General features: G+C 35.5%; 1 pseudogene; it reads left to right on the forward strand.

Annotated features, from left to right (window-relative positions):
* The first annotated feature begins 1075 nt into the window (after positions 1-1075).
* On the forward strand, positions 1076-10211 carry LOC111473711 (annotated as a pseudogene).
* The last annotated feature ends 1039 nt before the right edge of the window (positions 10212-11250 follow it).

Below are 11250 nucleotides of genomic sequence, written 5' to 3' on the forward strand. Positions count from 1 at the left end.
GGAACTAGAGTATTAAAGATAATTCTCTTCTCCCATCTTCTTTCGAACAAGAGAACATTAAGAGAACAACTATGCATGTAAAGTGTCCAACTAAGCAAACATGTAAATCATTAGTAAACACTCTTTAATAAAAATAAAATCACACCGTCAATACTTAAACTACATAAAACTCTTCCCCCTCCCCTGTAAGACTTATCTCTCCATACAAAATGATTTCAATGTAGGAATCAACATCTTAATCGTGAGTTATCAAGCTTTGTTGGTGTCTTTCAATGGAAGTTCCCCTCCTTTGAGCTCTCTCATCCACCTCTTTGCCTTAGTCTATCCTTCTTGGTTTTCTTTTCCTTCTCCTATCAACAGCTGCTAAACTAGGATTCTTCTTCCTTCTTGGTTTTCTTATGCCTTCGGTAGACATTAAAGGATGTCAGATATATTTCTGGTCTCAAGAAGAACCTGATATGTATTGGTCAGTTGGATAGCATAGGTTATGCAACAAAGTTTGAGAAGAGTTCCTCGAAGATTGTGAAGGGTGCTATGGTGGTAGAACATGACACAAAATCTAGAACCTTATAGACCACTACAGGGTGTATGAAAATGGTTGCGGTTGCTGGAGTGCTTCAAGTTCAAGTCTATGGCATAATAGACTTGGACATATGAGCGTCAAAAGAATGAAGATGCTGGTTGCAAATTGAGTTTTAGAAGGCCTAAAGTCTGTTGACATAGGTCTTTCTAAGAGATGCGTTATGTGAAACAGAAACGAGTTAGCTTCTCAAAGGTTGTTAGAGAATCAAAGAAAGTACGATTAAAAATGGTCCACGCAAACGTTTGGGGACCATCTCCAGTTTTATCACTTGGCGGATCAAAGTTCTAGGTCACCTTCATCGAGATTTCAGCACGAAAGTATGATTTTATTTCCTAAAACACAAAGCCAAATGTGTTTGTCACCTTCTAGAAGTGGAAAGCTGAAGTTTAAAATCACACCGGCTTGAAGATCAAATGATTGAGGTCTGACAGTGGAGGAGAGTACGACAAGTCAGAGTTTATAACATTTTGTGCAGCTGAGGAAATTAGATTAATGAGGACAGTTCCTGGTAAGGCAAGAAAAAATGGTGTTGTAGAAAGAATGAACAAAACATTGAATGAGCGGGCAAGAAGCATGAGGATTCATTTTGGATTACCAAAGACATTCTGGGTCGATGCTGTAAATAATGCAGTCTACTTGATCAATAGAGGACTGTCAGTACCCTTGAAGTTCAAGTTGCCGAAAGGAACTCACGTACTTTCACTTAGAAGTTTTGGTTGTACTGCGTATGTTCACGTCAATCCAAAGAAAAGAGACAAGCTTGATGTTAAGGCTGTGAAGTGCTACTTCATAGGCTATGACTCTAACATGTTTGGGTACAAATTTTGGGATGACAAGAATAGGAAAATCCTAAGACATTGTGACATAACCTTTGATGAAAAAAGTCTTGTACGAGGACAAAGAGAAGATAAACTTTGAGACTATGAAGCAAGTGGGAGTTGAGCTTGAGTCGCAGGAAAACTCACCCAATGATGTTACAGCAGAAGCTCGTGAAACTCCTAAGACCGTTACTGAAGAACCAGACGCAGAGCAAGTTACACCTGAGCAGGTGTTGAGGAGATCATCCAAAGCTATCAGAGCACCAGATAGATATTCACCTTCATTACATTATTTGTCGTGGCTGACGAAGGAGAACTAGAGTCCCTTGATGACGATCTACAGTTGGAGGATACGACCAAGTGGGAGAAAGCCATGGATGATAGGATGTCTAGGCCTTAGAAATGCGTTGCTCTTTCATCTACTGAAGATGAGTACGCGGAAATAGCTGAAGCTGGAAAGGAGATGATATGGATGACAGACTATCTAGAAGAATTGTGCAAGAATCCGTTCAAGAAGATTCTTCAAGTAGATAGTTAGAGTAACAAGCAGTTGGTGAGGAACCCGGTCTATCATTCAAAGACAAAACACAGAAGGCGATACCATTTCACTCGGAGGTGAGTGGAAGATAGTGATGTGTTTGGAGAAGATAGAGGGTGTAAAGAATCCAGCAAACATGTTAAGGTTGGAAGGTTGAGGTTGTGCAAAGCCTCAATTGGTATGGAAGATATTTCGTAAAGATCCGGTAGAGATATATATGATAGATATTTCGTAAAAATCTGGTAGAGATATATATGGTAGATATTTCGTAATGATTTAGCAAAGCTTTATTCAGTAAACTGAAACGATATATACCCCATCAAGCAATGCTTTCAAGATGTACTTTTATTTATTCTCTATATTCTATTTTGGTGTACATACTTGAAAGTCATCAATAAAACCTTTAGCCAACATTCCTTCTTGAATTTTCTCTCTCCCGTTCTTTGTGTTCATCTTGATCGAGTATAATGTGTTATTGTGCGATTCTAACAATTACTTCAATAATAATTTTGTAATTTCTAATAACAGGGCTAAAAAATTTTCAAAACCCTTCAACTAAGTTCATGTATCCTCGCAGTGGAACTAGAATATTAAAGATAATTCTCTTCTCCCCTCTTCTGTTCGCATGTAAAGTGGCCAACTAAGCAAACATGTAAATCATTAGTAACAACTCTTTAATAAAATAAAATCACACTGTCAACATACTTAAACTACATAAAACTCTCCCCCTCCCATGTAAGGCTTAGCTCTCCATACAAAATGATTTTAACGTAGGAATCAACATCTTAATCGTGATATAATAAGAAAATAGAGAAAATGATTAAGAGTTATCAAGCTTTGTTGCTGCCCTTCGATGAAAGTCCCCCTACTTTAAGCTCTCTCATCCACCTCTTTGCCTTGACCTATCCTTCTTGGTTTTCTTTTCCTTCTCTTATCAACTGCTGCTGAATTAGGGTTCTTTTTCCTTTTTGGTTTTCTATTTCGTTCGGTGGCCCTCTTCTTTCTAGGTAATCTTCTTGATAATACAACCCTAATCCTCAGCCTGATGATCCAAGCTTTTGTTGAAGCAAGAATCCTTAAATCAAAGAAATCAACACCAACTTATACAAAATTCGGATCAATCAAGAGATGAGGCTAGAATTAGATTACCTCCTTAAGATCAAAGATCTAGAAGCAAGATTTGGAATCTTGTTCTAAATTGAGTTACTCCACAATAGAATTTAATGAAGGCTTGATTGAATGACTCAGATGCAATCTACCACAAGAATTGCATAAAACTTAGTAATGACTAAGATGATGCTCGAATTTCTAAGGGTAAAAGTTGATGGTGTTAATATAACATATGCGGAAGCAATTTGGATCTTAGGCACTTTTAGAACATCAATTATAGTAAATAACTAGCATGTTCATAAGTATTAAAATTTATGAGTTTGAATACAAACCTTTTGTAGTTCAAATTTCTTTTTCCTCACGAACCGGTTTCGAACAACCACTAGTGTCTTCTCCACTATCCTCCGACCTTAGAACGGAATTGTGGAATCCTGTGAGTGACTAAACTTGGGAGGAATTTTGTATATGAAGAGAGTGTTTGTGAGAGGTTTTTCTCAAGGTTTTTCACCAACAAGAAGACCTTTCATGAATTATGATCACTCTATTTATAGAGCCATGTTTGCATGTTCATGCAAATTTGAGATCACCAAATTTTGACACTCAAAATTTCACTCAAATGTTTGGGATTAACAAACAAGGGACGTACAGGAGAAGCAAATGTTGCTATCTCCAAGAAATTACAACGAGGATCATCCTCCAAAAATAAGTCTGAACCTTCAACTTTTAAAAGTGTTTTGATGAAGAAGAAGGGTAAAGGGAAAAATAAGATTCCTACTGACCGCAAACACAAGGCTCAAAAGGTAGATAAAGGAAAATGTTTCCATTGCAACGAAAATGGGCACTGGAAGAGAAACTGTCCAAAATACCTTGTAGAGAATAAAGCCGAAAAGACACAACAAGGTAAATATGATTTACTCATTGTAGAAATATGTTTAGTAGAGTATGACAACTCAACTTGGATACTAGATTCAGGGGCGACTAATCATATTTGTTCTTTTTACTAGGAAACTAGCTCTTGGAGAATGCTTGCGGACGGTGAGATAACACTCAGGGTTGGAACAGGAGAGGTTGTCTCAGCAAGATCAGTATGAAATTTAAAGTTGTTTTTTGGAGATAGATTCGTTATATTAGATAATGCACTTTTTGTTCCTGAAATGAAAAGAAATCTAATATCTATCTCTTGTTTATTAGAACAATTGTATAAACTATCTTTTGAAATCAATGAAGTGTTCATTTGCGAAAGAGGTATTCATATTTGTTCTACAAAACTAGAAAACAACTTATATATTTTAAAACCTAGCGAAACAAAAGCCATTTTAAATACCGAGATGTTTAAAACAGCTGAAACTCAAAATAAACGACAAAAGACAACTCTTTACCTCCATGTGAGTCTTGTCTTGAGGGTAAAATGACTAAACAATCGTTTTCCGAAAAAGGTTATAGAGACAAAGAAATCTTAGAACTCGTGCATTCAGATCTTTGTGGTCCAATTTATGTCAAAGCACGAGGAGGGTATGAATATTTCATCAGTTTTATTGATGATTATTCAAGGTATGGCTATCTTTACCTAATGCGTCACAAGTTCGAAGCTCTTGAAAAATTCAGAGAGTATAAGACTGAGGTTGAGAATCTATTAGGTAAAACTATTAAAACACTTCGATCAGATCGAGAAGGAGAGTACATGAACTTAAGATTTCAGGACTATATGATAGAACATGGAATAAGGTCTCAACTCTCAGCCCCTGGTATGCCTAAAAAAAATGGTGTATCAGAAAGGAGAAATAGAACTTTGTTAGACATGGTTCGGTCTATGATGAGTTTCGCTCAATTACCCGATCCGTTTTGGGCATATGCAGTGGAGACTGCTACATACATTTTGAACATGGTTTCTACTATGAGTGTTTCAGAAACACCTTATGAGTTATGGAAAGGGCGTAAAGGTAGTTTACGTCACTTCAGAATTTGGGGATGTCCATCACATGTGTTGTTGCAAAATCCCAAGAAATTAGAACGTCGTTCAAAATTATGTCTACTCGTAGGATACCCCAAAGTGACGAAAGGTGGTTTGTTTTATGACCCTCAAGAAAATAAAGTGTTTGTATCAACAAACGATACATTCTTAGAGGAAGACCACGTAAGAAATCATCAACCTCGCAGCAAACTAGTATTAAGTGAGATTTCTAAAGAAGCTATAGATAATACAACAAGAGTTGTTGATCAAGTTGGTCCTTCAACAAGAGTTGTTGATGGAGCTGACACTTCTGGTCAATCTCATCCTTCTCAAGAGTTGAGAATGCCTCGACGTAGTGGGAGGGTTATAACTCAACCCGATCGTTACTTGGGTTTCGCAGAAACTCAAGTCATCATACCTGATGATGGTGTGAGGATCCATTGACCTATAAATAGGCAATGAATGATGAAGATAGAGATCAGTGGATCAAATCCATGAATCTTGAAATGGAGTCAATGTACTTCAATTCAGTTTGGGAACTTGTAGATCAACCAGATGGGGTAAAATCTATTGGTTGCAAATGGATCTATAAGAGGAAACAAGACCAAACCAGTAAGGTACAAACCTTTAAAGCTCGACTTGTAGCAAAGGGTTATACCCAAAGAGAGGGGGTGGACTATGAAGAAACCTTCTCTCCTGTTGCTATGCTTAAATCGATTAGAATACTCTTGTCTATTGCCACATTTTATGATTATGAAATTTGGCAAATGGAAGTTAAGACAGTCTTTCTAAACGGCAATCTTGAAGAGAGTATCTATGTGGCTCAACCAGAGGGGTTCATTGAACAGGATCACAAGCATAGGGTTTGCAAGCTTAAATGATCCATTAATGGGTTGAAGCAAGCATCTCGATCCTGGAATATAAAGTTTGATACTGCGATCAAATCTTATGGCTTTAAAAATATAAAATTATAAAATTAAAAATAATAAATCACAATTTATAGCAATTTCATCCGCTACTTTAACCGTGCAAATCTTCACTTCTGAAGCTCCAAATGGTTCTTCCTCAACTGAATCAGCTTGTAACACATGAAATGATGGTTGAACCGAGTCTATCCAATTTTGTAGATGAAGAATGAATACTTGTTGACTCTTCTTAGCCTTGGATTCTGTAATAGGTCTAGTTGGAACATTTGGAACACCGTGATTCTTATCAAGAATCATAATATCCCTAGACCATATATGGTATCATGTGTGGTGATGATTCAGTGCTGCCATAAGGCCTTTGTTTCATAGACTAGTCTTTGGGTGGTCGAGAGATTAAATAGATACATTATGAGAGGAGAGAAACGGGTGCGACATGATGTTATAGTCCTACTTTAGAATTGTCATCTATGCTTTGGTATGTATGCACCCAGATAGGATCGAAACCATACCGTCCTACTTTAGAATTGTCTTCAATTGGTATTTTTTCACGAAAAGCAAACATGAGATAACAAATCCAGTCTTTCACTAAGATTTCAAATAGCTGTCCCGAATTCAAGTTGATTATGTTTTGCCTCTTCCTCGGAGAAAGAAGATCAAACAATTCCCAATCATGGTCCTTACGGATCTGATCATCCATATAATATACAAAAAGAAACTCCGGATATTTGATATCTTTCTCTTTGAATGAGACCTCAATTCCAGCGACGGTTTCATTAGATATCTTACAACTGGAATCCCTCTTTTTTCCGATCTAGTTCCTCCACCACCGCGAACCCCAGTTACATTCAGACATGATACACTTTTTAGTTATTGGGAGAACCCAAGTACTCTCTTTCGGATCCAGGAAACAGCTCTCAGAGATCTTTTTTCCTTTTGAGCATCAGTGTCACTCAAACTTGGGTCGTGCCTCACCATGACATGCATGGATCACTATATTGTCGTGCCTCATCATGTGCATATACATGTATGTATTACGCAACACACACTTACACACATATAATAAATACATATATACATGCATAAATACATACATACCTATACATATACATAAACAGAAAGGCTATATATATGTGTGTGTGTGTTACATTATGTATTTGTATATAGCACATATTTATACATTTTTATAATTTTCATCATTTTTATTTTAAAATGTGCAAAATTTACCATATATTCCTTCTATATTCTTTTATTAAAAAAAAGATTTGCCCTAAAGTTTGAAAGACCACTCTGACAATGGATAAAAAAAATAGCTAATTTCTATATTAGCTATTAGATTTGCAATTAAATAGTCTAGTGATTTTATGAGTAGTTAATTACAATTTTATTTTGAGTTTTTATTTTTCATGTTTTAAACTTTATTAATGGATACATACATTATTCATTTTTTATTAAGAAGAAATATAAAAGAATAAATGGAGTTATACCTACCATGTTTTAAGAGATTTGAGCCGATATTAAACTCTGTGCTACCATTAGTAAAAAAATATATGATCATATTAAAAGTCAATCAAATCAATATAGAAATATCATTTAAATCTAAACAAATATTTTGGATTCAACTTGTTTTAGACCTAATTTAATTTTTTAGATGGTAAAGTTTTTAAATCCAATAAATCCTTATCAAATAATGAATTCGCCTGATCTAATATTAAAATATTCACTTTACGGTTGATTCGAGTTGTTCGAGTAATCTAATAAAAATTAATTGATAATTTGTTTTTAAATACCAATTTAGATGACTTGGTTATTGGAGTAACTATTTTAACACTCTAATACACATAAAATAATTTTTAAAAAACAAGATGACAAATTTAAAAAGTTCTCACTATAGGTTATATTTTTCTAAACAATTGCTAATATTCTATGTAAATCCAACCATTTTATTAACCACTCAAATTTTAACCTTTCAAATAATAACCATAATAGTTAATAAATCCCATTCCTATTTTTGATTCCTAAATTAGCCTATAAAATCCTTTGTCCCCCAATCTAAACTCACAAAAAAAAATTCATCATTGATTTTCCTCCAAAACCCACAAAACTCAATGTAATGTTTCTTCTTCTTTCTCAGTGAATTTCATTTTCTTTTACTTTGTTTTCTTTGTATTGATCTTGTGAGCTTGGCTTGTTCTTCTATTTTCATTGGTTTTTGTTTGGAATCACTTCAAATGATTATGGGTTTTTGTTCAAAACCCCGAATGGTTTACTGAAGAACTTTTTTTTTCATGGATCCTTACTATTCTCGATAAAATTCGAAAATGTAACCAACAAAAAGATATTGAATCATCTTTGATTTTTTTCGGTAGGTTACAGCAGCGAGAATCTCAGCCGTGATCGTACTGGCATTGGTGAGCTTAGCCATCGTGGACGCTATGAATCCGCGTCTAAGTTCGAACTCCCTAGAATTTCAAGCGATCAATGGTCAGAAACACTCAGCGTTGTTAACGAAGTTTGGTGGCGTCGGCGACGGAGTAACTTCAAATACTCACGCGTCCCGAAAAGCGATTGAACATCTCAGCATAATGGCGGCAGATGGCGGTGCTCAATTGGTCATGTCGCCGAGGAAATGGCTGACCGGAAGTTTTAATCTGACTAGCCATTTCACACTTTTTATCGATAAAGAAGCTAAAATTCTTGCATCCCAGGTTCGACCTATCGAGTATTTTATTTTTATAAACCTATCAACTTTGTGAGTGGTGATTTGAATTTTAATCTTTAATCCAAAATAAATGAGTTAGATTTGTTCCTCATAATTTAATTTAATGGTGGAGAATGAATCAGAATGGCCACTGGTAGAAGTTCTCCCATCTTATGGGAGGGGAAGAGATGCATGCTCTTGGTGGACGGTACAACAGTCTCATCTTTGGAACTAATCTCACCAATGTGGTTATCATTGGTGATTATTTTTTCTTACCTTTTAACATTCTAATTTTTTTTAAATGGATTGCAAAATTATAACAAGATTCCGTGCCATCAGAATTAAATAAAAAAAACTAAGGTAACTGACAACATAAAAAGAACATTTATAGAAAATAAAGTTGGGTTGGTGACACGGTGTAGGTAACAACGGTACAATCGACGGGCAGGGATCTTCTTGGTGGGAAAAGTTTAAGAAAGGGGAGCTCAAGGTAACACGGCCATATGTGATCGAGATCATGTACTCTGATCAAATCCAGATCTCGAATCTCACTTTGATCAACTCACCTTCTTGGTTCGTCCATCCGATTTATAGTAGGTTAGGCTATTTCGCTTCCGTTCCGTTATCCTTGTATTTTAGGATTATGCTTCAAAAAAAGTATACAATTCAAATTACTCCCGACCAAAAAGAATTTTTAATTATATATCTTAATATGGGTGAAAATGCAGAAATGTGATTATCTAAGGGCTCACCATCTTGGCTCCAGTCACGGTACCCAACACCGACAGAATCAATTCAGGTTCCCTTCTTCTTCTCCTTTAAAACCGTAGGGTTCTTTTCTTCCTCAATCCCTTTCCCTAATTCTCCATTCAATTTATCAGATTCTTGTTCCAACACTAAAATCGAAGACTGCTACATTGTCTTTGGTGACGATTGCATCGCCATCAAGAGCGGATGGGACCAATACGGTATCAAGTTCGGAATGCCGACCGAGGACCTCGTCATTCGCCGACTCACTTGCATCTCACCAGATTCTGCAGGCATTTCCCTTCGCAGCGAAATGTCCGGTGGAATCTGCAACGTCAGGATCGAAAACGTTACAGCAATCAACACATAGTCTGCCGTTAGAATCAAAACCGCTCCCAAACGAGGCAGTTTCGTCAAGGACATTTTCGTCCGAAGAATGTTTCTATCCACGATGAAATACGTCTTCTGGATACCTGGAGACTACAAATCGCATGCGGATGACAAGTTCGATCCCTCGGCATTGCCATTGATTAAGAACATTAATTACAGAGATGTGGTGGTCGAGAATGTTAATATGTTGGCAAATTTGGCGGGGATTTCAGGAGATCCATTCACGGATATTTGTGTTTCGAATTGAAGATTGGATTGTCGGCGACGCCTAAAAAGTTGCAGTGGAACTGTACGAACATTGAGGAATTTAGTAGAGATGTGGATCCGCGGCCATGTGCTCCGCTGGCTAAGGCAGCGAAAAGCGGTGGATGTGACTTTCCCGAGGATCAGCTGCCGATTGAGAATGTTCAGTTGAAGTTATGCTCGGTTGAAATTCCTACCTTTTCATAAAGACTTTGTTTATCTTTTTTTTTTAAAAAAATTCTATAGAATAAATGATAATGAAAAATTTAATGAAGATATAATAAAATGAAAAGTTTTTAATTTTTAAACTAAGCTATTTCAACTAAACCATAAAAATAATACTCTAAAATTGAAAAAAAGAGAATAAAACTTCTTAAATCCAAATATGTATGGATCCACCATGAAGTTTTTATGGTATGATTAAGACCCCTTATTTCGTATCACATTTCGGGTAATCTTTTTTCAATTATACCGCGTTGGAATTGAATCTTTTGTAAAACTTCTTAAATCCAAATATGTATGGATCCACCATGAAGTTTTTATGATATTATTAAGACACCTTATTTCATATCACATCTTGGGTAATCTTTTTGAAGTTTTATGGTTTGATTAAGACACCTTATTTTGTATCACATTTTGGGTAATCTTTTTTCAATTATATGGCGTAGGAATTGAATCTTTTGTCTTAAAGAAGAGAGTGCATATCAATTATCTTTTTTCAATTATATGGCGTAGGAATTGAATCTTTTGTCTTAAAGAAGAGAGTGCATATCAATTATTCTGAAATGATGGTGGTTGGAAGTATGATTAAGACACCTTATTTTGTATTTTTTTAATTTTGAAACTAAGCTATTTCAACTAGATTTGTAATATTTCACTAAACAATAACTAATTGTAACTCAAAACCATAAAAATAATACTCTAAAATTGAAAAAAAGAGAATAAAACTTCTTAAATTCAAATATGTATGGATCCACCCTGAAGTTTTTATGGTATGATTAAGACACCTTATTTCGTATCACATTTTGGATAATCTTTTTGAAGTTTTTATGGTATGATCAAGACACCTTATTTTGTATCACATTTTGGGTAATCTTTTTTCAATTATATTCGTAGGAATTAAATCTTTTGTCTTATAGAAGAGAGTGCATAAACTATGGTCATTGGTGGTATGATTAAGACACCTTATTTCGTATCACATTTTGGGTAATTTTTTTTCAATTATATGGGGGTAGGAATTGAATCT

The sequence above is a fragment of the Cucurbita maxima genome, unplaced genomic scaffold (assembly GCF_002738345.1).
Source record: "Cucurbita maxima cultivar Rimu unplaced genomic scaffold, Cmax_1.0 Cma_Scf00145, whole genome shotgun sequence".
NCBI lineage: Eukaryota > Viridiplantae > Streptophyta > Magnoliopsida > Cucurbitales > Cucurbitaceae > Cucurbita > Cucurbita maxima.